This window comes from Lissotriton vulgaris, chromosome 2_1 (assembly GCF_964263255.1).
Source record: "Lissotriton vulgaris chromosome 2_1, aLisVul1.2, whole genome shotgun sequence".
Classification (NCBI taxonomy): Eukaryota; Metazoa; Chordata; class Amphibia; order Caudata; family Salamandridae; genus Lissotriton; species Lissotriton vulgaris.
In genome coordinates, this window is record NC_141687.1 from 1,471,588,807 (window position 1) to 1,471,611,761 (window position 22,955).

The 22,955-nt window shown below is 45.6% G+C and overlaps 1 protein-coding gene across 7 annotated transcripts in view; it reads left to right on the forward strand.

The window, feature by feature from the left end:
* The first annotated feature begins 10,098 nt into the window (after nucleotides 1-10,098).
* C2_1H2orf76 (chromosome 2_1 C2orf76 homolog) overlaps nucleotides 10,099-22,955 on the forward strand; it is a 196,425-nt gene continuing 183,568 nt past the window's right edge. The window contains exon 1 of one of the 7 annotated variants that reach the window (XM_086957341.1): nucleotides 10,099-10,162. The gene's annotated coding sequence lies outside the window, so the exon portion shown is untranslated. Of the gene's footprint in view, nucleotides 10,163-14,252; nucleotides 14,376-22,955 lie in introns of those variants that run through there. The other 6 variants (XM_086957343.1, XM_086957339.1, XM_086957340.1 and 3 more) reach the window with 6 other exon arrangements.

A 22,955-nucleotide genomic window follows, 5' to 3' on the forward strand; every position in this document is an offset into this window, starting at 1 on the left:
TCCACCACTCCCTCCCCTTCCTTTCCGGGAGAAATCGATATCTCCATCTTCAAATCTGAAAACATTCTCATCCAAGCTTCTGAAAACCACCTCCACATCTTTGAGCACCACTTCAGCTCTCTATCACATTCCCTCACACAATTGTCCCTGGCCCCCCTGTCTCCTCTCTTGGACTTACCCCAACTCTCAGTTCCTTCATCTCCCATCGTCTCTCCTACCCCCCTTTCTCTTCCCCTTGACTCACCCTCCTCCTCTTTTACACCCAACTTCGTCACCCTTTCCCAACAACATCTGACCTCCCCTGCTTCCATCACTGTTACAAATAATGATCCCCTTCCTCTCCTTCCACCTTTATCCCCTCTCACCATTTCACACTCCTCCCCCAATCAAGCAGATTATCCTCAATCACTACTTACCACCCTCGCCCTCAACATTATAACTTGTTACGACACCCTTGTCTCCTTATCCCCAAATATCTCCCAGTCCCCTAATGTCTCCCAGTCCCCTAATGTCTCCCAGTCCCCTTTTATCTCCCAGTCCTTTAATGTCTCCCAGCCCTCCAATGTACTTGTCCCCCTTTCATCTCCCTCAACATTTGACTCCCCCACCTCTCCTCATGATTCCCCTAAATTGCCTAAATCCCCTGATACCCACACGCCTACTCAGGCTCCCTCCCTAACCCCTAATTTCCGATGGTCCGCCACTCGTTCCCCTCCTGACGATCACCTCTTGATCAATCCCCCCTCATCTTCCACCCTATCCAACACCTCAGCTACTCCTCCAGCTTCACCTACTTACCCCTTTATATTCCCCTATTCTAATAATTATCTCTCTTCTATCCTCCTCCCTCCATCGGACTCACACTCCCACACCACAACACCCTCTGATGCACTTCATCGTCTACCCCCGCCTAACCGTCTCCCCCACCTCAACAGCTCCACTTCATCCTCCACCGATACCTCCCATTTTCACTCCCTTGTCCCCTCTTACATCCCACAATACACCAAGTACACCAACCATTACTGGCTTTCCACCTCATTCACCTATCTGTCCTCCTAAATTGAAAGCCTCCCCTACGTCTACCTCCCATATACCCCCTACCCCATAAAATTATCCACCCCCTCACTATAATCCCCCCTCCTACCCCTCCAGGCTTCCCCCCCTTGCTATCACCCCCCTTGATAGTACCAACCCTACCAATCTCTTTAAACAAACTGATGCTCTTTACTCCTCACTTCCTACTCAATCACTCCTTAAAGTTGAACTCCTCCTTTCGTCCCTCGTTTTAGAACTCTCCTCACTCAGAAGCGATATCTCACTCCTTCTAAAAGCCCATCCCTCTGATCTTGACCACTCATCAACTTTCTCACAATGCACCTTACTGTCGCACGTCGACACCCACCTCAATCCGCCCACAAACAGACCACCTATTGTCATTACCAACACCGGCACCCCTCCCCTCCCCTGTAACTACGCCACCCGATCCAAACACAATGAATCCTCTTTAAGCGCCCCACCCTGCAATACCATCACGACCTCCCCACCGCAACGTGATACTTGTCATATAACCTCTGGAGCCAACTTTTCTAGGAACTCCCCTGTCTCTCTCTCTTCTGCCTCGCCCGCTATCCCCTCTATCTGTCAATCTACTATCCCAGTTCTCTTAAGAACAGACTCCCCCCAAACCCTACATCACCTAGACCTCCCCAACTACTTAGACCTATCCCCCACTGCCCCCCCACCCCACCACCTGTCCCCTCTCCCCTCTGCTGCATGTTGATAAACTGCAGATTCGCCTCATGCCACGCAACTGAGATTGCGGAAACCATTCTCAGTGAAAACATAGACATCGCTTTCCTTACTGAAACCTGGCTCACCGCCCATTCCACTCCTATCCTCGACTTGCTCGTCCCACCAGGCTACACTATCATTAGGAAAGATAGAATCGATCAATTAGGAGGTGGCCTTGCCCTTATCTTCAAAGAGGAACTCAACATCTCACCTGTCCAGCTCCAAGACCCCTCGTCCTTTGAATACCTTTGCGCTGACCTCTCTTTCCCTGGCTTTCCCACCACTCGGCTACACACCATTTACCACCCCCCTGGCAATTGCCTCCCCTTTACCGAAGAGATGACCGATCTTATTATTCAAGCATCGCTCTCCCACTCCAAGAATCTCATCCTTGGTGATTACAACATCCACTGGAACAATAATGATGACCCTGCTGTCACCCTTTTTAACGAAACCTTAGACATCACTGACCTGACCCAACTCTGCCATGCCCCTACTCACATCAAAGGCGCCACCCTTGATGCTATTTTGACGAACAAGGATATGGCCTCTCTCTCTAATATACTTTGTGTAGGCTGGTCTGATCACCACCTCATCCTCTTCACCTTGAACAGCCCCATTACTCGCCCGCCCCTATTAGCACTTTACCCATGAAACCCACTCGAAACCTTCACCTTACACCTTATTCCACCTGACGAATTGGAATCCACAATTAAAACTCGCTTACTTCTCCCCCGCCTCTCTTAGCACCAACGACCTTACTGACCATTACAATAATTCTATTCTTGATGCCCTCATAATTGCCCCAAATAAACTCAAAAAACAAAAAAACATCCCTCCCAAGTCCTGGTTCAATGCTGAACTCAATAATGAAAGACGGGCCCTCAGACAATCTGAACATGCTTGGAGGAGTCAGCCCTCCTCTGATAACCTGACTCTCCTGAGAACCACCAGAGCCCTTTACAAAAAACATATCTTCAACGGAAAGGCCTCCTTTCTCCGGTCACAACTTGACCAGGCCAGAAACCGCCCAGAGAACTGTTTAACATCGTTAAAAAACCAACTTCCTCTGGCCCTCCTATATTAGCTCCTCTGATGCTTGGCGGGGTCTCCGTCGATCGCAGACCCATTTCAACGCGGCCGATACCCAGCTGGGCTGCCCCGGCAGCTGTTGAGGAAATGGGCTGGGGACCATGCCCTCTGGCTGTTCGTCTGCCTTCCGGGCTCGCAGTCGCCTGGCTTCACGCTTTGCATTCCGGATCAGCTGAGAATTGTCCAGCATGGGTGCTGCTGCGCTGCTGCCCGGAGCAATTCAAGCTTGCTTTTCTTCCCATGCGCTTGCTTGTGGGTCGCACTCTTGACCCCGCGGCCGCCTTGCCCCCCATTTCATCAGGGGGCTGCTGCCCGGCTTCTGAGCGGACCACTCCTTCCAGCATGGCGTGTTGAGTAGAGGCACTGATGCTCTGGGGCCCTGAGTGTCTTTGCCCGTAGGGACCTGGGACTGACCAGCATTCTCCAGCTTTCCTCCTGCCTGTTCTTGTGTCCGCCTCCCCATACAATCCTGCTCCATGGGGTTGATTTTTCCATTGTGGCTTTTCCGATTGGTTTCTCACCAAACAGCAACACCGCCATTTTGTAGTGTTGGCGTTGTGGTCTTTAACCTACATCCTCCATCTTGACGGTCTTTCTGGCATAAATGGACTTACTGGACAATGCGTGACCATGGACTGCGCCTTGTACCCCTCTTAACCCTTTCCTTGTCCAAAATGATTTTATTGCAAAATCTGAACCCGACTTTGGCCTTTTTGTTTGCAGGTCCCCAACCGGTTTTACTGACATTAACCCCGACTTTTGGTTTCCCTTTAAGTTTCTTTTTTCACCCTTCCCCCGCTCTTTACCCCGCCTATCTTGTGGCATGAAACTGTGTAATGTTTTTATGTTCCTATGTAATAGTGAATTTACTATTTGTATCTATAGAACTCTAACCACTAGTATATATAGTAGACCTTTGTACTTACTACCATTCCTATGTGTTTTTAGAGTTTATACCTCTTCCTTGAGTGAATTTACAACTTGTACATTTGCAATTTTTTCTGTTTGTATCTCTTATGTAACTCATGTAATCTAAAGTCCTTATGTAACGCAACTGGTTCTTTTGTAAAGCGCTCTGACACCTCGGGTAATGTTCGCGCTATATAAAAACGCATTAAATAAATAAATAACTTGTATTTATTTTTCATTTAGAGTGTGTGCTATTTTATAAGAAGTTAACCTAAAGGTGCAGGCCTGCCAAGTATCACGCATCAGGTGTGACGGTAACGCATTTCAGTGTGGTGTATCCGTATCACCGCACTGAAATGCATTGTTACGCATTTTAATCCCACTACTCACTTTGCTGTACCAGCGCTGAAAAAGGCTGCGCCTGTGCACCAGCTCCCTGCAGACTTGCCAGCCCGGGCGCCACTGCCACCAGCATAAGCTCACTAACAGTTAATGTTCACTGCTGAAGCCTGCTACAATGTATCATAACGCTCGCAGCGCGGCCTGACGTCACCCGGCGGAGGCAGTCCTGTGCCCAATACCGAGACCCCCGGGCAGGGCCTGCCCTCAGCAGTGGTTGAGTCTGTACTGGCTGGTGCCATGGGGGATCATGTAACCTCTCACCCTCTAGTCTGGAAGGAAGTCAAGGCCGGAATGGAAGCCACGGGGACTCGTGGAGGTGTGCTGTGCGCTCGGCAGTCACTGTGTGTGAATAACTAGTGCCCTCCCCTGCGCAGCTCATTTAATACCATAGTTGGAAGGCCTGGCTGCATCCCTCAGCATGAGGTCTGGGAGGCGCCCTCGGGCGCTGCGGAGTGCTGTGCTCACTGCAGCCCCCATTTTGAACTTGCGCAGAGTAGAGGACAGAACCTCATGCCCTCACGCGGAGTCGACGCGGGCCGCAACTTTACCTCGCCAGCCTGGACTCTGACACTTAGACACAGTAAACTTAGACACAGTAAGTACTGAGGCAGCCTGCTTGCCATTTAGTGCGTTGTTACTAATTGTCACACTCTGCTCGATAGCTGAATTCAGATCCCCCAAAAGATAAGGAGCCTTCCACGTGATGTGTCTCAGTGTTCTGTTATTGTCAAACAAATTAATGCGATCCAGCAGACAGTGCCCCGCAGCCCCTCGTGGATCCAGCACCCTGCCTGGCCTGAGGCAGACAGATGGAAAACTAGCAGGCAGCTCAGCCGCGTAGCTAGGGGAGTGCGGGGGGCGGTCCGCCCCAGGCGGCACCTTTTTTGAGGCGGCCGCACGGGCTGGCACTGACTGTCATAGGCCGAGGCCCGTTGCGGCCGCGGCGGCCTCTGTGACACACACCGGCGGCGCTCTTTAGTTTTACATATGGCAATATGTAAAGTTAGCACTAAGCACTGACTGCACAGAGTTCTTATGGGCATTATAATAAATAAATACTGACTGTAAGTGTAAACACAGACTTAGTTACTGTCAAGGTCGGCCCGGGTTCGAAATTACATAAAAATTCAACATTCATCATGTGATGACCGTTGTTGGCCTGCCCCTCCTCCTCCCAGCCTTACTCAGTCACGTTAGTAGTCCTCCAGGGCCGTCAATCCAGTGGTAGCGTGTGCGGCGCGTGCTAGCGCAACCAATGACGGCCCTGTAAGGACTTTGGCCAGCCCTCGCCGCGCCCAGCAAGTAGTGTGACGCGTTACGCGCTCCCCGCCCGCCCCGCGTCCCCTACGCTCGCCCCTCGTCGTCGTGTCAAGCCTGGAGTTAGAGGAGTGCGTCACTACCATTCTCTTCTTCTTTCATCTTGCCTGCAGCCCCCTTCATACGGCCGGGCCAGGGCCAGCGGCAGCGCAACTATAAAATAATTCAGGTGAGGAAAGGAAAGAATAAAGATGACCGACCGTTCGTCCAATTACACCTGCAATCATTGCACGACCGGCACGCACCAACAAGTGTTACACTACTTCCACACTCTTTAAGTGCTCGTTTTGCACTCTGCCGTTAGTTAGGATCTATGGCCCTGTATGCACTTCATTGAATTCTAATACTCATTCAGTATGAGTTTGCTCAATTAGAGATAAGAGATGTGAGTTAAGAGCGAGCACTCCGTCTTTATGCGTGAGCACTATGTCTGCCAACCTACCAATGAATGTTGGATTTCTGTGATTTTTTAGCTTTTCCATTGCAAACATATTGTTCTTCCAAATTGTACTTTCGAGGGAATTTGAGCGCATTTTAAAATATAAGTTAGTATAAGATCCAATCAGAGTGCTCTACCTCGGTAGATGATGTAGTATAACGGCCAAAGCTTCACCCTGTGAAACTGAGGAGTACCCGGTTCGAGTCTCTGAGTCAGCACAGTCTCTTGCGATTCTGGACAAATCACTTAATCACCCCTTGCCTAAAAATGAATGTGAAATGTAACTGGTTCTCGGGTCGAGTTCGCGCTATATCAAAAAACGTATGACTACTTTATTTCTTAGATTTCATTATTATAGTCTTGCTCAAGCCACAACTTATAGGTACGTAGCACAGGACATAGCCGTCGTCTCGTACACATTTTTATAGGTTCGTGGCCTTTAATGTGTAAAGGAAAGGGCCCTGCTCCTAATAACCATTGAGCTGCTCTCAGATGTAACATGCACCCTGCAGACTTGCCTGCAGGACACCATTAAACAATTTAAGAAAATAAGTGAAACAACATTACTAAAGAGAGTTTATAGCACTGTAATCCGATTGCACAGGAGGCAATTGCACTGGCTGTAGGGCACGGTGAAAGGCGCAGCCTCTCTTCTGCACGTGCAGAGAATGGCTGAAGGGCAAGTCCTGCGGGCTCTGCAGTCACGAGGAATAAATAACCGCAGTGGATGTGCCCAGCAACAATAAGACACGACCACTGCCCTTTTGTTTGCTCAGTTTAATCTGTGAATCTATTGAAGGAGCACTGGGCATGGCTGTGAATACTGGGAAGAGGGCATGGCGGTGAGTACTGGGAACAGCGCATGGCTGTGAGCAGGGCCTACTCTAGGGTGGTGTCGTGTTAAGGCAGTGGGCACCCAAACATTAATCTACATTTGAGTAGTAAGGGTTGGTTGGTGGCTCCTGGTAATTTGAAGGGCAGCATCAGTCTTGTTGGGCAACAATCTTGTTGTTGGATCAAAACAATTACAAAACGATGTTGAGATGTTTTAAAATTGAGAGGTTACCTGTGATGTGTAAATGTCAAGGGCACAGTCTTTTGTGTAGTGGTGGAAATTAATAGAAACCTAAATTCATTGTGATTGTGAACAAAAACACTGATTTTCCTTGACAATATTGTCGCTGCCTGCCAGAGTGGCACATTTTAGTCCACAGCACCCGGCCCACATGTGCAGCCCGGCACTCAAGAGATCATGGGACCAGTCACATTCAAGGAAGTGTGGCAGGACAAGGGAGTCTGACTGCTGTAAACAACAAATCGAAAGGTTTAATAGGTATGCTAAAAGGTGCTGGGGATGTGTGTCATGCCACCTCACTTAACATCTAGATAATAATTAGCTGCGAATGTCGGCACTCTAAGATTTCCCAGTTCCAACCGTTTTTTCTTAGCATGTAAGATTTATAGTTCTGTTTCTATTAAAAAAAAACGTAACTACAGAAGGCAAAGGATTAGATGATAATCTCACGCCTGGCAGGTCCTGGAAAACTTTGGAGCTTTTGGGTTGATAGCAGTGAGATGCTTTCACCAGATCATGGCCTATGCAAACATCGTTTGTGTCTGTTTCCATACTTGCTTTTTTAAAGGGGATATTTGAAACTACACATTTATGAAGACATTACTAGGTCACTTTACACTTACAAGAAGCATCAGATATTACCTTTAAGTGAATTTTGGATTACAATATGGACCACACCTTTGCTGCTGGAGTGGACCGGAAGATAACACAAACATGAATGTTTCCTAGTGTAATGGAACGTAACTGGTGCTCGTTTAAAGCGCTCCAATACCTTAATATCAAGTTCACGTGACTCTCTATAAAAAGAACTGAAAAAAAGGTGCCTCAAACTAATTTTTGGTTGCCCCTGGTGCATTAACATACTTTAAGTAGCAGTTTACAGTAAGCATTGAACTGTAACGTGGGTTAGGTATCAGAATGTCAAGCCTTCACTTGCCTTACCTCACTTGCTTCACCATTAAGTGTTTTCTATCCTTATGTCAGGTTGTCCTGACTGAGCTTCCGTCTGAACCTGCCTGGTTCTGTAGAAGGACAAAAGTGAAGGGATTTTCTGGCCTTATTTAGCAGGCCAGCTTGTTTTCAACTCATCAACAGGATACCTTACGCATAATACCACCCATTTCACCAAGATTTATAGGGGTTTAAGATTAGGATAAAATACTAGACATAGACTAAGGAGAATGTAAATAAGCACAGGCCAACCACAATTGGTGAAATCAAATTAATACAAGTAGAATACATTTACACACAGAAGAGCCTAATCAAGTTAAGCCAGTATTTGACATTGGCAGAAGTGCACAGATTTCCCACCCAATGAGCTATGATACTGAGCTGCTCCATGCTGGTTGCTCCAAGTGCCATAGACTGTGCAAACGGTTTTAAATAGCACAGCTTTAATGATGCAAGCCATCTTTGAATAATCTTTCATATAGGAGCTGGTGCCAATTGTCAGTAGATCAGGCCAAGTGGTGTTGAAGAATCAGACATTTTGTTAATAATAAATTAGCTGGTTAGTGACCATTTCATTTCAGAAAAGAGGCACGTTTGAGATGTTTTTCTCTCTACATGAAAGTCGTTGCTTGGTTTTACTCCTGTTAAAGTTTCGCACAGTCTGACTCTGGTTAGTGCCCTTCCATTTCTGGTGTTTTGTAGCAGCACTTTTAAGCTAGAGTTTCTCATTGCTCAAATGGGTGTCATTTCTGATATGTATGTTTGCCTCGTCTTTATTGCTTGATTTTGCTCACGAGAAAGTGTCACTCATAGTCTTTGAAATGTCACTCATGATTACACTCAAATTATGAAAATGTCACACACAGCAATATGGAACCTTGGCAGCTATGAAGGTGAAAGACCAACAAAAGCGTTTACGGATAGTTCGGTCATTTTAGTCTAGACTTTGATCCCGCCACCACACTCACTGACACCTGTCCCTGTAAAGGTGATGTTTTCAAAGGGTAATAATCCACAGGGAGCAATAAATATGAAAAATAGATTTATTGCAAGTAAGTAGACAGAACACCACGGGAGTGCGTCCTTCCTCTCCGGAGCATGAACGGCAACTGACAAGTGCAACCGTCCATGCCAGAGAGTCAGGCTGCCCTCACGAAAATGCATATTTAAAGAATAATAAACATAACATTAGACTTCATGCGCACCCAACAGAAAGTGTGCGCATGAAGTCGGAATCAAAAGAAAACATGAGCGCATGTATGAGCGCGTGTAAATAAACATGAGCGCGTGTACATAAGCGCATATTAAATCACCCTTCCCCTTTCATAAACAAATAAACAAAGTTAAGATAAATAAAAGATCGCCGAAAATCGTCGCCAATTGTAAAGGTGATGTTTTCAACGGGTAATATTCCACAGGGAGCAAATATGAAACGTAGATTTATTGCAAGTAAGTAGACCGAACACCACGGGAGTGCGTCCTTCCTCTCCGGAGCATGAACGGCAACTGACAAGTGCAACCGTCCATGCCAGAGAGTCAGGCTGCCCTCACGAGAATGCATATTTAAAGAATAATAAACATAACATTAGACTTCATGCGCACCTAACAGAAAGTGTGCGCATGAAGTCGGAATCAAAAGAAAACATGAGCGCATGTATGAGCGCGTGTACATAAACATGAGCGCATGTATGAGCGCATGTACATAAGCGCATATTACAGTCCCCCAATGCACTAAGGAGGGTAACAGTTCCCATACTTTTTAAAGACACTTTGATCACTGCCCGATAGCCTCCTCTTCAGAATCTCAGAATCTCATAGGTGGCAAAACCAAGATCTGCCAGGGCGTGAGCTGCGGCCACTAACCCCAATCCAATGTTATTGCCAGATCCGAAACTTCACGAAAAATCTCTGGCCAGCCCATAATAAAATACAAACGCCTACCAACTCCCTGCAGGTCGGATTGGACAATTACACGCTGCAGAAAACAAGTGCGGACTCGATATCCAATGAGAACCTCAGAATTCTGCGCAGCACACTTGGATTGGCCATTGAGCCGAGAAGGCTCCAATCCAAATTCACCTCTTTCTCCATGAGCCCGCCTTTTTACTGAAGACTCCCAGAATATGTGCAGCCACGGCATTGGCTGCAATGCTACCCGGAAAAACTCAAATTACGGAGAAACGCCGGTGAGTAAAACGACCAGTAACGGAGAATTAATTGTGTGAGCTGTAGACTGACTATAGGAATTTGCAAATGAAATCAATGCGGGTGTGTGGAACTTGGGAGTCCATAGGCTGTTGTTTCCGAAATCTAAAGACAGCATTCGATTGTTTAGTATGCCTTCTCCCTCTCCGTTCCATAAATAGTGGACCTAGCCAGTGTTCGTTTCTATTAGCCCTGGGTAGTTTAATTGCAGAGTAATAAAAAGAAGTATATATACACACAAAGCCTATATATACCAAATTTGTTTGGGAAGGCTGGCTAGGTTCTGCCCAACTCTGCTACTGGTGGGACAAGGAGAAGCCCCATGTCAAAAAGGAAGATCATCCTGGAGTCATTCTGGACTCATCTGATGATTACAGTCAGGCTATTCCTGCAATTATCTGGGGAAGTCATCCCAAGCCATCCTGAAGTATGCCTGTAGGACAAAAAATGTAAATGTGATGACGCACCTAGACTCATCACAAAAACTACAGTAGGCTGGTGTTCTGATGACTTCTACTGGCAGGGAGTGATTACCTTTTACAACTCCACGAATACTAATTGACAACTTCAGGATGAGGGAGAATTACTCCAGGATGGGTTCTAGCTAATTTAAGGATGACTGTCAATTATTCCAGGATGATCCTATAACAAAGTGGATTACTCTGGAATGATCCCATGACAATTTCTGGATGAGTGTGGATTATTCCTGTATGATCCTATGACAGCTTCAGGATGGCTATTGGTTACATCAGAATGGCCCCATTATATTTTCTGAATGAGTGTTGATTACTCTAGGATGAAGTGGTGAAAGGGAGGCTTGTATTTGTCCTTGATATTTGGATTTAAGCGGGGACTCCAAGACAAGTTCATTTTCACGGTCTGATGCGTCATTTTTAGTTGTGGATTTTTGATGAAGGACACTAGCTATCCCTGCTAAAAGGGCCAGGTTTTCAAGTTTCTGCAAATTTATCCGCGAACTTGCATCACCAGGCTGAGAAGTTGTGCTTTCAGCATGAGCTTTGTTACCAACTCTTATATAATCCAGTCCACTCTGCTTGGCTTTTTTGTCCTTGCATCTTTTCTCTGCAATTTCTTCCTCTTGTAGTTCGCGTAACACCCTCTTAAGTCTACCAGCGCTTCCCCGATTGCCACAGTCCATTAACATCTGCTTTTTCTCCTGTGCCCTTTGAAGTAACACCCGTTTTAGACCATCTGTTGTGCCAGAATAGCTTGCAATTATCTCTTGAAAAATATCCTGAATCATTAGACACCGTTTCTTCACTAAAAAAAAGCAAGAGAAAAAAAATATATTTACATATAAACTTCAAAACAGAAAAGAACACATTGACCACTTGCAATATATCTTCACGGTCTAGCCATAATATATAAATAAAGAGGTATTGATAATAAAGGACAAATGTACAATCTATCCATAACCAAGTAAGTAAGTTTTCCTTAATAGACAGTACACATTGTAAGCCTGAACTTGAACCTCCTGAAAAAAGTTGCCTAAATAAAAGTTTATCCAAAAATGGCTGCCTTATAGTAGTGCCACAAGCTAAACGTTTCAGTCCTTTTCATAAGTGTTACATTTGTCTCTGGAGAGCAATTCAAGGCATATGTGGGGACATGCATGTTCATTTTTACTGTCCATTATTGGATTAATTAATTACAAATGTAGGTTTTTACTGAAACAGGTTGGTAATTTGTACCGTTATCCTGCAGTTGCAAACTTATTATAAAGGTTTACTTATTGTGCTTACCAGATGATTGGAACAGAATCATAGCTTTAAAATCTCTCTCTTCGGTGATTGGCCGACCAGCTTCATCTACATTTTCGACCAGCCATTTACAAAGAACTTCCCCGGGATTGTCCAAAAGCAGGAAGTCACCATCTTTTCGAACACACACAGAATGATCGCAAGTGAAAAACAGGGACGTTGAATGAAGCCATGATTATGTCCTGCTAGATATAAAAATCAGGAATTAGTTTGTGTGTGGTTTAAGTTTCAGAGGTAAAATACAAAGCACATCAAACTGATTAACAGATTTAATTGGAGAAAAGCACCCCAAAAAGTACACTGACCTGGTGCAATTTCTATCTAATATGCCTAGATTTTGGACTACAAAGTGTTTGGGCATGCACTGAAGGCCATTGAGGAAATGATCTAATAATCATCGTTATTTTTGGAAAGCCAGAGTGTATGCTTAGGTCTTGCTGCTCAGGACAAATAGTAATAGCAAAGTAGAGGCATTATGAGAGAAATAGAAGAACTATCAATAAGTGAACTTTCACACTGGGGTTTGTGACGGGAAATCAAGTTACCTATCCCCACAGATGCATAGAGAGTCAGATGCCTGCTACCCTCTGCCCACCGGCACCCCCAACATGAAAGGACAAGCGTTAAAAATGCAATAGGTTTCACCTTTTATTAAGCTAAAGATATTAGCTTTGCTAGTAGTATTGTACGTTAATTGTGCAATATGTAATGGCTTTATAAATTAAACAAAAGGCATTACAATGGCAAATACATAAAGCAAAAGCATTGGCATAGCCAATAGGTCTCCCCTCTGGGACCTTATAAGTGTTTTGCCAGAGGTGTTTGGAAGTTTGGTAAGAGATGCAATTTAACATAAAGGGATCCCATACCTCGTTGACACATGCAGTACCCGCAGTTCAAACGAGAAGAGGGCATGGGGAAACCTCTTATAAGATCTCAATCAATGGGGAAGGCACGCGTTACTGCAACTTGTGCGTGCTTTCACCTTAATGCTAGAAGGGAGGGGGGGAGAAGAAAGAGATATTAATGTGATTTATCTCAGGGCTCGATCCCTCTGCACTTTAGCAGTAGGTCAGGTTGTAACTGGATAATATATGGCTGGGATCGATAGAGGCAGATGTAACAAGAACTGCTTCATTTTTACAGAGATCTTAGCGGTCAAGGTAAATTAGCGCAAACAGGGAATACGTAATTGGCCCTATCTAAATAATATATACAAAAGAGTTAAAAACATTGCATGCACATGGAACGAAACCAGAATGATAGCCTGTTTTGCGAAAGTAGATATTGCAAGATGTTGGAATGCGTCGGACTACGTTTCCTAAATAGGGTGTAAACATCAATCGCCACAGGCAACCAGGCCTTTCAATTACACAAATAGCAAACAAAATAAGGAACCAGCATTACAACGGCTAAGTTATTTGAAGCATTTATCCTTATGCTTTGAAACGCATCCAGGAAAACTGCCAGTGTTTTAGAAGATGTGCTGCTCTGCACACTACACAGCTTGGGGAACGTGACCAGGATTCAACAATAGAGCACACATTCATTTAGTAATGAAAGCTCACTAAAAGTTGCAAGGACACAAGTAATGCTCAACAATATACAATATTCACATAAATAAATGTGTTTAGCCTTCTTTTATTGACAACTTTTCAGTAGATCTAAAACTGTTCCATTTGGTCGAGAATCTTGAATACACGCAGGTGCACCTGGAACCAACACGGGACCTACAATATGCGGGCAGTAATTTATTTTTCCTTACGGCGAAGAACTTGCTGTAAAACACATTTTTTAGGCTTTTTGCAATTTTCCACAACTTGCACAGGCACGCACTACGTCACACATACATCCCAAAATTTCATTTCATTTCATACAGAAAAATACACATGCTCAAACACAAAAGGTGCATATTAAACAAGCAGGCAGGCTGATACAGACAAACATCAAACACACTTAATACACACACATTGCAACGCAGGCATTAATTATAACACGTACGAAGCACACACATGCAGGGAGCTGCGTCTGAATTTGCCCCCTTAATGAAAACTCGTGCTTTCCGAAAAATGAAGAAGCTGGTCTGGGACGGAAGCCTGGACCGAGAGCGGAGGATCGATGCTGCTCTTTTTTAACAGCTGCAGCACTTACCCGAGTATACGCTGGAATCGATGAAGGAAGTGGAGTTGGAAAAATAAAGAGACCGATGCCAATCCACCTGTCCCTTTAATGGCCATTGCACTCACGGCAGTCTTCGTTCTTGCCGCAGAACAATGACGTCACTTCCGGCGCTCCCAGATGTGCGTAGGCGTTTGCTAGAGGAATCCACCGGCTTCCGGCATATGAAAAGGTGAGAGAGCTGCTCTCCATTGAGGATCTGCGGTTCGAGTCCCAGCCAGCCGGCAGACAGTAGGTGATTTTGGCATTGTGTTCGAGGCAGCTGTGCTTTTTTAAAATGTATTTTAGTATTGTGATGGAGTGAATTCGGCAGTCACCATGACGACAAAGCTTGTTTTCCTTTGCAAGACCTATTCCTCGGGCCATGAGCAGGTTTGTCCGCAGTTGTTTAAAGAGTCTAACAATCGGATTCCACTAAACATTGGGGCAGATTTATGTCCGACTTGCGGCGCTTTTGCGCCACCGTTGCTGTGACGCAGCGGCGGCGTAAACCCTGCACCACGTTGCAACATACTTACATCGTGACGCATCTATGGAGATGCGTCACGGTGTAAGGCCCTGCGCCACATGAAACCTGCGTCAGGTTTCATATGGGCGTTTCCACGCAGGAGGGGGGCGTTCTGTCGCAGGAACGCCCCTGAAAAGTGACCCAGTGAAATCTATGAGATTTCACGGAGTCACTTTCCCAACGCTGATGCGTCAAAACCCTGCGCCTGCTTGAAGCAGGCGTAAGGCTTGACGCACCATGTTAACAGATAGGGCAAGTTGGCGCAGTGCTGGAGTTGCGTGCCGCATGCAACACACCTTCAGCATTGCGCCAACTTCACTCCCTAGATGCGACACGCATCTGTTTATTCCTGTGCCATGGTGCGCCGCATTGTAAATGCGGCGCATCATGGGTGGCGCAAGGATAAACTTGCGTGTCGTATGTTTCCTGGTGCATCTCTGCTGATTTGCAGAGATGCGTCAGGCAACATAAATCTGCCCCTATGTGTTTATGGAAATACTCTATGAAGGAAGTGCAGCCTGGGGGTACAGAAAGTATCATATCACAGCAGCGCCTCCCGGCATTCCGCATTCATAAAAAGTTTGGGGGTTTGTAGGGCTTTTGGATTTTAGGGCGTACATGGTCATTTTAGGGTTGAGGGTGGGTTTGTGTTTTGGGGGGCCAGGTGTAATTTAAGGGGTTAGAGCATGTTTGGGTTTGGGGTGCGAGGGTTAATTTTAGGGTTTAGGGTGTGTTTGGGTTTTAGGGTACAAGGGTTAATATTAGGGTTTAGGGTGTGTTTGTGTTTGGTGTGCAAGGGTTAATTTGGGGGTTCAGGGTGTGTTTGGGTTTTGGGGTGCAAGGGTTAATTTGGGGGTTCAGGTTGTGTTTGGGTTTTGGGGTGCCAGGGTTAATTTTAGGGTTTAGGGTGTGTTTGGGGTGCAAGGGTTAATTTGGGGGTTCAGGGTGTGTTTGGGTTTTGGGGTGCCAGGGTTAATTTTAGGGTTTAGGGTGTGTTTGGGTTTGGGGTGCAAGGGTTAATTTGGGGGTTCAGGGTGTGTTTGGGTTTTGGGGTGCCAGGGTTAATTTTAGGGTTTAGGGTGTGGAGAAGTGTGGCTCACTGGTTAGAAGGCGCAGACCCTGAAGCAGAAGTCGGCCCGAGACCAGGGTTCAATTCCCGACGCGGCAGGGTCTTGGGTCAATGTCCGCGGACTAGATAATTCTCGCCTAGGTGCCTACGCTAACCATGGGTCCCACTCTGCAACTCTGGGCAATAGCTTGCTTAATCTCCACAACGGCCCCAGCAGCGCCGGGGATGACTGGCTTCACCTTGGGGGTGCCCTCTCACAGGGAAAGCCAGGACGGGTTCCCCAGCGGTATACAGCGCCAGGACACCACGTAACGAGGTAACAGTGCGCTTTACAAGTATAATACATTACATTACATTTGGGTTTTGGGGTGCAAGGGTTAATATTGGGGTTCAGGGTGTGTTTGGGTTTTGGGGTGCAAGGGTTAATTTGGGGGTTCAGGGTGTGTTTGGGTTTTGGGGTGTCAGGGTTAATTTTAGGGTTTAGGGTGTGTTTGGGCTTTGGGGTGCCAGGGTTAATTTTAGGGTTTATGGTGTGTTTGGGTTTTGGGGTGCAAGGGTTAATTTGGGGGTTCAGGGTGTGTTTGGGTTTTGGGGTGCCAGGGTTAATATTGGGGTTCAGGGTGTGTTTGGGTTTTGGGGTGCAAGGGTTAATTTGGGGGTTCAAGGTGTGTTTGGGTTTTGGGGCTCCCAGCTGCAGGAGGTCAGACGTTTATCTGCAATTCATTGTGCAATCATCCAACAGTTTGCATTTTTCTGGAAAGCTGAAACCAAAGTGGTGGACGTGCTCTTTAACCTCTTCCATGCTCGTGACGGAACCGTTCCGTCACCAGCCACGGGTTGGCTGGTGACGGAACGGTTCCGTCACGGCCCTGCCGCCGCGCCTGCGCTGACGTTCTAAAGAACGGGCGGGGCCGTGACGGACCCGTTCTGTCACAAGCACAGCTCACCCGCGACGGAGCGGTTCCCTCACAAGCACGGAACCGCCGCGCGACCCCCTTAGTGCTGCGGCGGAATAGCCGCCGCAGCGAAGGGGTTAAATAGACAAACAATTCCTGTTAAAATCACCAGACGCAAAAACATCTTATTGAAAACACAATAGTACCTTTGAAGTATTCAGATGCTTATTTTCAAATCACCCCAAAGTCATCAGGAACAATGTCATCTTGTAAAGTTATCGGAGAGTCATTTACAAGTCATCCTCAGATCATCAGGAATAATAACACCTTCTGAAGTCAGCAGATACTAATTTTCAAGTCCTCCTTAAATCATCACGAATAATGGCGCCTACTAGAGTCATCAGGTACTCCTTTTCAAGTCATCCTTTAATCATCACGAATAATGACACCTTCTAAAGTCATCAGATACTCATTTTCAAGTCATCCTCAAATCATCAGGCTGAGCTTCTGCAGCTTGCTGATGACTTCAAGAGCTTGATGATGTCTGATGACGTGTAAACGACTTCTAAGGTAGTTGGATGATCACCCAATGACTCTGGGATGGCTTCTAAAGTAATCCTGTTTGACCTGGGGCGCCTCTGCTGCTTTATTAGGGTAGATTTAGAGTGCGACCAGCGGCCCCAATACTCTTGCCTTTGTATATCAGCATAAGAAGATGTTAAGCACGACAATTTATTTGCTAATGGACCGTCATAATCTATTGCTTTCGAAATGTCTCGTAACTGTTTATTCAGCACCTCTTTATGTATGGCATTAAGTGGGCCAGGTCCTGCCAGTGCCCAGCACCGGCAGTTCTGGGAAAAAAACAAGTGCCGAAAAGGGTCTCTATCGGGCTCTCTCCGTTTTGCCCTCACCCTCGGTTTGGGCGGCAGGAGGGGAAAGGAATCTTAACTCCTCAGCAGTACCACCCTTCACTGCCTTTGAGATATCTTCAAAGAGACTCGACTAGCTTGTTGTAGGTAATCTTACTTATTGTATTATACATCTGGATTCAACGACAGAAGCAGCAAAATGCCACTCAGGCGGCACCCTGTATTAAGCACAGATTTTTAGCTTATGCGTTTTAAGCCAATCCCTTAAGTGCATCGACCACGCCCCTTTGAGAGACTCCCACAGTTTTTTCATCCCATTTTAAGCCTTGTCTTTATATGCCTCACGCAATGCATGTGCCAAGCAGTGGTCGAAAAATGCGGTGAGGAGGATCTGAGGGGCACGATGTGCCAATACTCTTTTAGGTCTCGGCCTGATCCAGTGCATGCGCTGGTCGGGCCGAGACATTTAGTAGTTGCTTTGAGAAGTGCTACTTTCCCGGCGACCAAGTTACTATCACGCGCACAACAGCGGGCGCATGCGCGTAATAGCAAGCTAGTGGCCGGCAAGGTAGCACTTGCGGTTCACACTCGTGTCACCACTCGCGTTTTTTTTTCTTTCATTTTGCTCATGTTTTTGAAAGTTAAAGAATAACTGTAATGGTTTTAATTGTCTAAAAACGTATATGAATAAACTATGTAGTTTACTGCTGGTGTTCAAACTGCTGCTCATCGTTTCCAAGTTTCACTAATTTAGCAGTGTGGAATAAGGGCAGACGATGATGTGTTGAGGATCACACTGTTTGCGGTACTTCTGCCTTTCTTGAAGTAGCTGGTTCTCAATCTTAAATTTTTAGTGAAAACTACATTTATACAAGCACTCACAGGAGACCGAATCCACCCAGAACAATGGAAAATGTCAAAAAATAAATGTGTTGCCAAATTATTGACATTACCTACAGCATTTTACATCGGTCACATTTCACATTACTTTTAGGAGACACGCATGCTGCAGCCACGGCTGACTGAAGCAAGTTACGTCCATTTTGAATATTCATTCTCTTCCCTTCATTTCTTCCTCTGACCCTACCACCCCGGCTCTCATCTCTCTGCTGCCCAGTAACACTACTTCTTCACAACCCCTCCTTGCGCTTTCTCCTTTCATCCCTGCCCCGCCTCTTCCTTCACTCGCCCCCTACAGTAGGAAGATAGCGCCAGGGCTGGAATCACGTCACAGCTCAAGGGTACTCAAGGTTCGCCCGAAGCTGATTGCACTGCATGCCTATTAGCATCGTATCGTCCCTTAGAACAAGCATATATATTAATGGTGCCTTTCCCAATGATATTTATAGAACAGTGGCATACATAAGCACACATGCAACACATAAATATATACACAAGCAGACTCTCACACACAAACACATATGTATATGTAACTCCCCCAACCCTGCATTCATATATTTTAGCTGCACTGTACGTAGACGTGTATATGTAAAATAACATAGCATGCACAAACCTGTGTAAAGGCACAAGTGAACACAAATTGAAATACACTGACTCGTCTTTTTGTGTTATAGGAAAGGATTTGCCACTGCTTGCCCTCTATGCGCGGGAGGTCTCAGGTTTATCTGTCCTCAGGGTTGGATTGGGATTAGAAATCGGCCCGGTCATGCTAAAAAAAAGTGGCCACATTTGCATATTGCCATTCCGCAAAACACTGCTTCATCGAAGTTTTATAAACACCTGAAAACAAGTGAGGCCACTTCTTCTCAGGCCCCCTGCCCCCGCTCAGTATGCACACATTAATTGGCCGGCCCAGCGAGAAAAAGTGAGTGACACCTCTGATCGTTGATAAAAGGGAGGTAATGGACGCCCATCTGCCTCCAGAAAGGCCACTCCGGACCCTACTGGGCCGCTGGTGACATCTGAACACACCAGACACAGCCAAATTGGCCCCCAGGCTGCCAAAAAAGCAGCCCACAGCTGGAACATCTATACCGGCCCCTCGGCCATTGCCTGAGGGCCCGCTTTACCAATCCGACCCTATCTGTCCTAGCTAACTGCTAGAAGTTAGTTTGTGTATGTGAGGACTCTGATGCAAGGGGAGTTCTGAGGAGGGCCAACCAATGGTTTTACCCACCTCTGAGTTCAGAGTTTTTTCATTTTTTTTTTAAACAGTGTTTTATATAGCGCACATTTGACCCGAAGGTATTGGGAATCAAAGTGATTTACACGTGCACCAGTTGGGTTACATGAGGACAAATTCATTTTTTTTTTTTTGTTAGGCACGGGAAGATTAGATGATTTTACCCAGAATCACAGGATGTTGTGCATCCTTGCTGAGACTCGAACCTGGTCCCTCAGATTTGAGGTCGACTGCCCTAGCCGTTAGGCCAACTCCTCTTCCCAATGTGTCCAACCGTGTGCTAAAGGTGCCCGTGAGGTGGTGGGGAGAAGGGCCTACCAGGATCAGTCAACTAATCAAGGAAGGTACCTAATAAAGTTAGGAGAAGGCGAAAACACAGAGAAGAGAACACCAGAATTGGCGCCATCAATTTCTGTGATAGTACACCCATAGGAGAACAAGCATTGGCATAGCCAATAGGTCTCGCTTTTGGGACCTTCTAAGTATTTAGTTATGCAGCACAATATCCTCAGTGCAACAACATAAACTGTTGCGTGGCTAAACGCTTATAAGGTCCCAAAGGCGAGACCTATTGGCTATGCCAATGCTTGTTGTCAAAAGTCAACAATCCCGGAACAATTAATTCTGAGTTGAAATGCTTCAGCTGAAGTGTCATTCAGGGAGACTCCTGTGCTGTGAAACCGAGGGAGGAGCAATCCTTTCCAGGATGCCTGTTTGCCAGAAAGAGTGTAAATGTGCACAACTAGTCACTGTGCAAATGTAAAGGGTGCCTGGAAGCTGGTAGTGGCGTTAATTGATGGAATCACTAGTAGCTTCCTGGTGAGACACATTTATAATTTTTGAGAGGTATTATAAGGGTGCTCTGAGCTAAATTGTGAAGTGTGTGCTTTTAAAAGACAGTTGTAAAAAAAAAAAAACTGCACTACGTACAGCATGATACAACCTTCCTTACCCAGTCTCTGTGGAGCAAGCTCACATTGCAGATTCCCCCTCTGCCAATCGATCATATTCATTCAATTCATATTGGGGTGATGGATGCAGTAAATTTAAGTTCACAATACCGGTCAAGATAATGTCTGGATTAAAAGTACATACAAACCGGTCATCTAGTTGTGAACAAAAAATCTTTTACATTTTCTTCTTTGTTTTAAAAATATAGATAACCATTAATAGACTTTCTGGTAGGCTGCTGATTTCAAAATCTTTCCAACATAATGCCTTGAAGACTGAATTCCTTCTCTCTCTTCCAAAATGCTTCTTTCCAGTTAGTGGTGCAATGCCCCACTCCCACTAAATTCAAACCAGTCGATGATAGCTCTAAATCCTTGATCTATCCTAGACAAAAAGCTAAATTTAATGGCCCACATTAGTGCCATATCCAAGAATGCACATTGCCAAACTGGAGTCAAATTTATTTTTACATTTGACTTCAAAACTGTGGTCCAAAAGTTAGTCCTCTCAAAATTGGTCTACAGAAACTCTAGCAGGTATTTCAAAAACTCATCTTACTGCTTTAAAAACAGCCCATGAATCCTTGACCTGCCTTATCACAGGCGCAAGAAGATCAGACCACATCACCCAAATTCTATGGGAATTTAGCTTTCCATAGAGTGGAGATGCTTATTCAAACTAGTCAGCTTAGTACACAGATCCATTCGCACCATCTCTGTCCAATATCATTGTTAATCTCAAGGGGGCTTTTGGTTGCTTTGAAGTGCTGAAACTGCGTCAAGGCTGATTGAGTCTAGTGGTCTATGGAGTCATGGTGGCCCGACTACCAGATTACGACTTTCTGCGTCGTTACGGCAGAGGACCGTGGCTGCGCCAGGCAAACGCCGTTCCCTGGCGGTACAATACAATATACTGAGTGGCTGGAGCAGTCCTGTCGAGCATATTTCGAGTTCCTCCTCCGCCAGCCTTTTCAAAAGGCTGGCAGTGGGGAAACAAAGGGGGCTCTACAGGTCCCCCATGCCCCTGCCTTGGGGATGCTTTCAGGGGGGCACAACTTGTACCTCACCCCTGTCTCGTTGCACCCCTAGTTTCAGCACGGCATGGACTCTATACTCCATGTCGTGCTGCAACATTTTTGCAGTTCCCATTGCGGTGCCCTCTTTGAAAGACACTGCTGTGAGAACCGCAAAAAGACTGCCTGCATGCACAAATTCAACTGGTAATCAGGCGGGCGGTGTTTGTGTGGCTTCAGCGGTGATGTGCCAGTGCAGCACCACCAAATTCATAATCAGGCCCTTAGTAATTTCTTCTGGAAGTGGCCATAAAGTCGGGAACTCCCTATGGCCCCCTCCCCCATCAGAACAAACCCTTCATATAATGCCTTCAGGAACATTTACTTGTTTACTATGCTGCTCAGAATTTTTTGCCAATTTAGATTTCATTACAAGACCGGAGACTACCATTATGCAATATACTTTTATTTTTTGCCCAACATGCAGTCCGTTAAGGAACATTGAACACATCATAAAGTGATAGAATGTTCACACAAGCAGTATAAGCATCCTGTGCACTGTATCATCATCCTCTTTTATTAGCTGCCCATCACAAGATAAGTATACCAAGCTTTTCTTATGGATTACCCATATAAATGTAACAGTTTCAAATTAGTTTTTTGCCTATAGTGATATAGACTGATTATCACTATAAAACTGTTTGATAGATTATGAAATTTACTGTTTTCTTACTGTATTCTATCCCTGTAGTGTAGACTGCTAATTCCAGTGTTTCTAGGCTGTGATTAAACATGTGGCAAAGATACCGTCCCGGAGACGATAGAATGTAGCGCTAAAAACTTCCAGAGCAGGTATGATAGTTAATATTGAATTGAGCCTTGTCTTTCACCAGCATGGGGTATTCATTAGAGGTTCTGTGAATGCATTTCAAACACGGAAGGGAAAGGTCATGGTGGGTCAAGTGCGAGTCGCACATTGAAAAGAGGTCGGAGTTTTATGAAATGTTAGGGAGAATGCTGGGAGAATGGAGGCGATCAGGGGTGATTAAGTTAGAGGCTTAATGAGTCCAAAGATATGCAGAGGGACGAGGAGGTGTGAACTGTGGGTTTTCACATTGGCGTGTTGGTAAATCACCCGTTATATCTATAACATGAGAACCTGTAATTACTAGTAGGTAACATCGGGTATAATGCAAGGAAACGGTCTCACAGTATGTATGGCCTGCCAAACAGAGAGGGAACATAGTTGCATTGCATCCATCAAGTTTTCGTTGAAATATTTAAAAGTATAATATAGATAATTATTTTTACATGGACAAGAATGTTTCACAATGCACATTGTACTTTTTGAATGTAACTACATT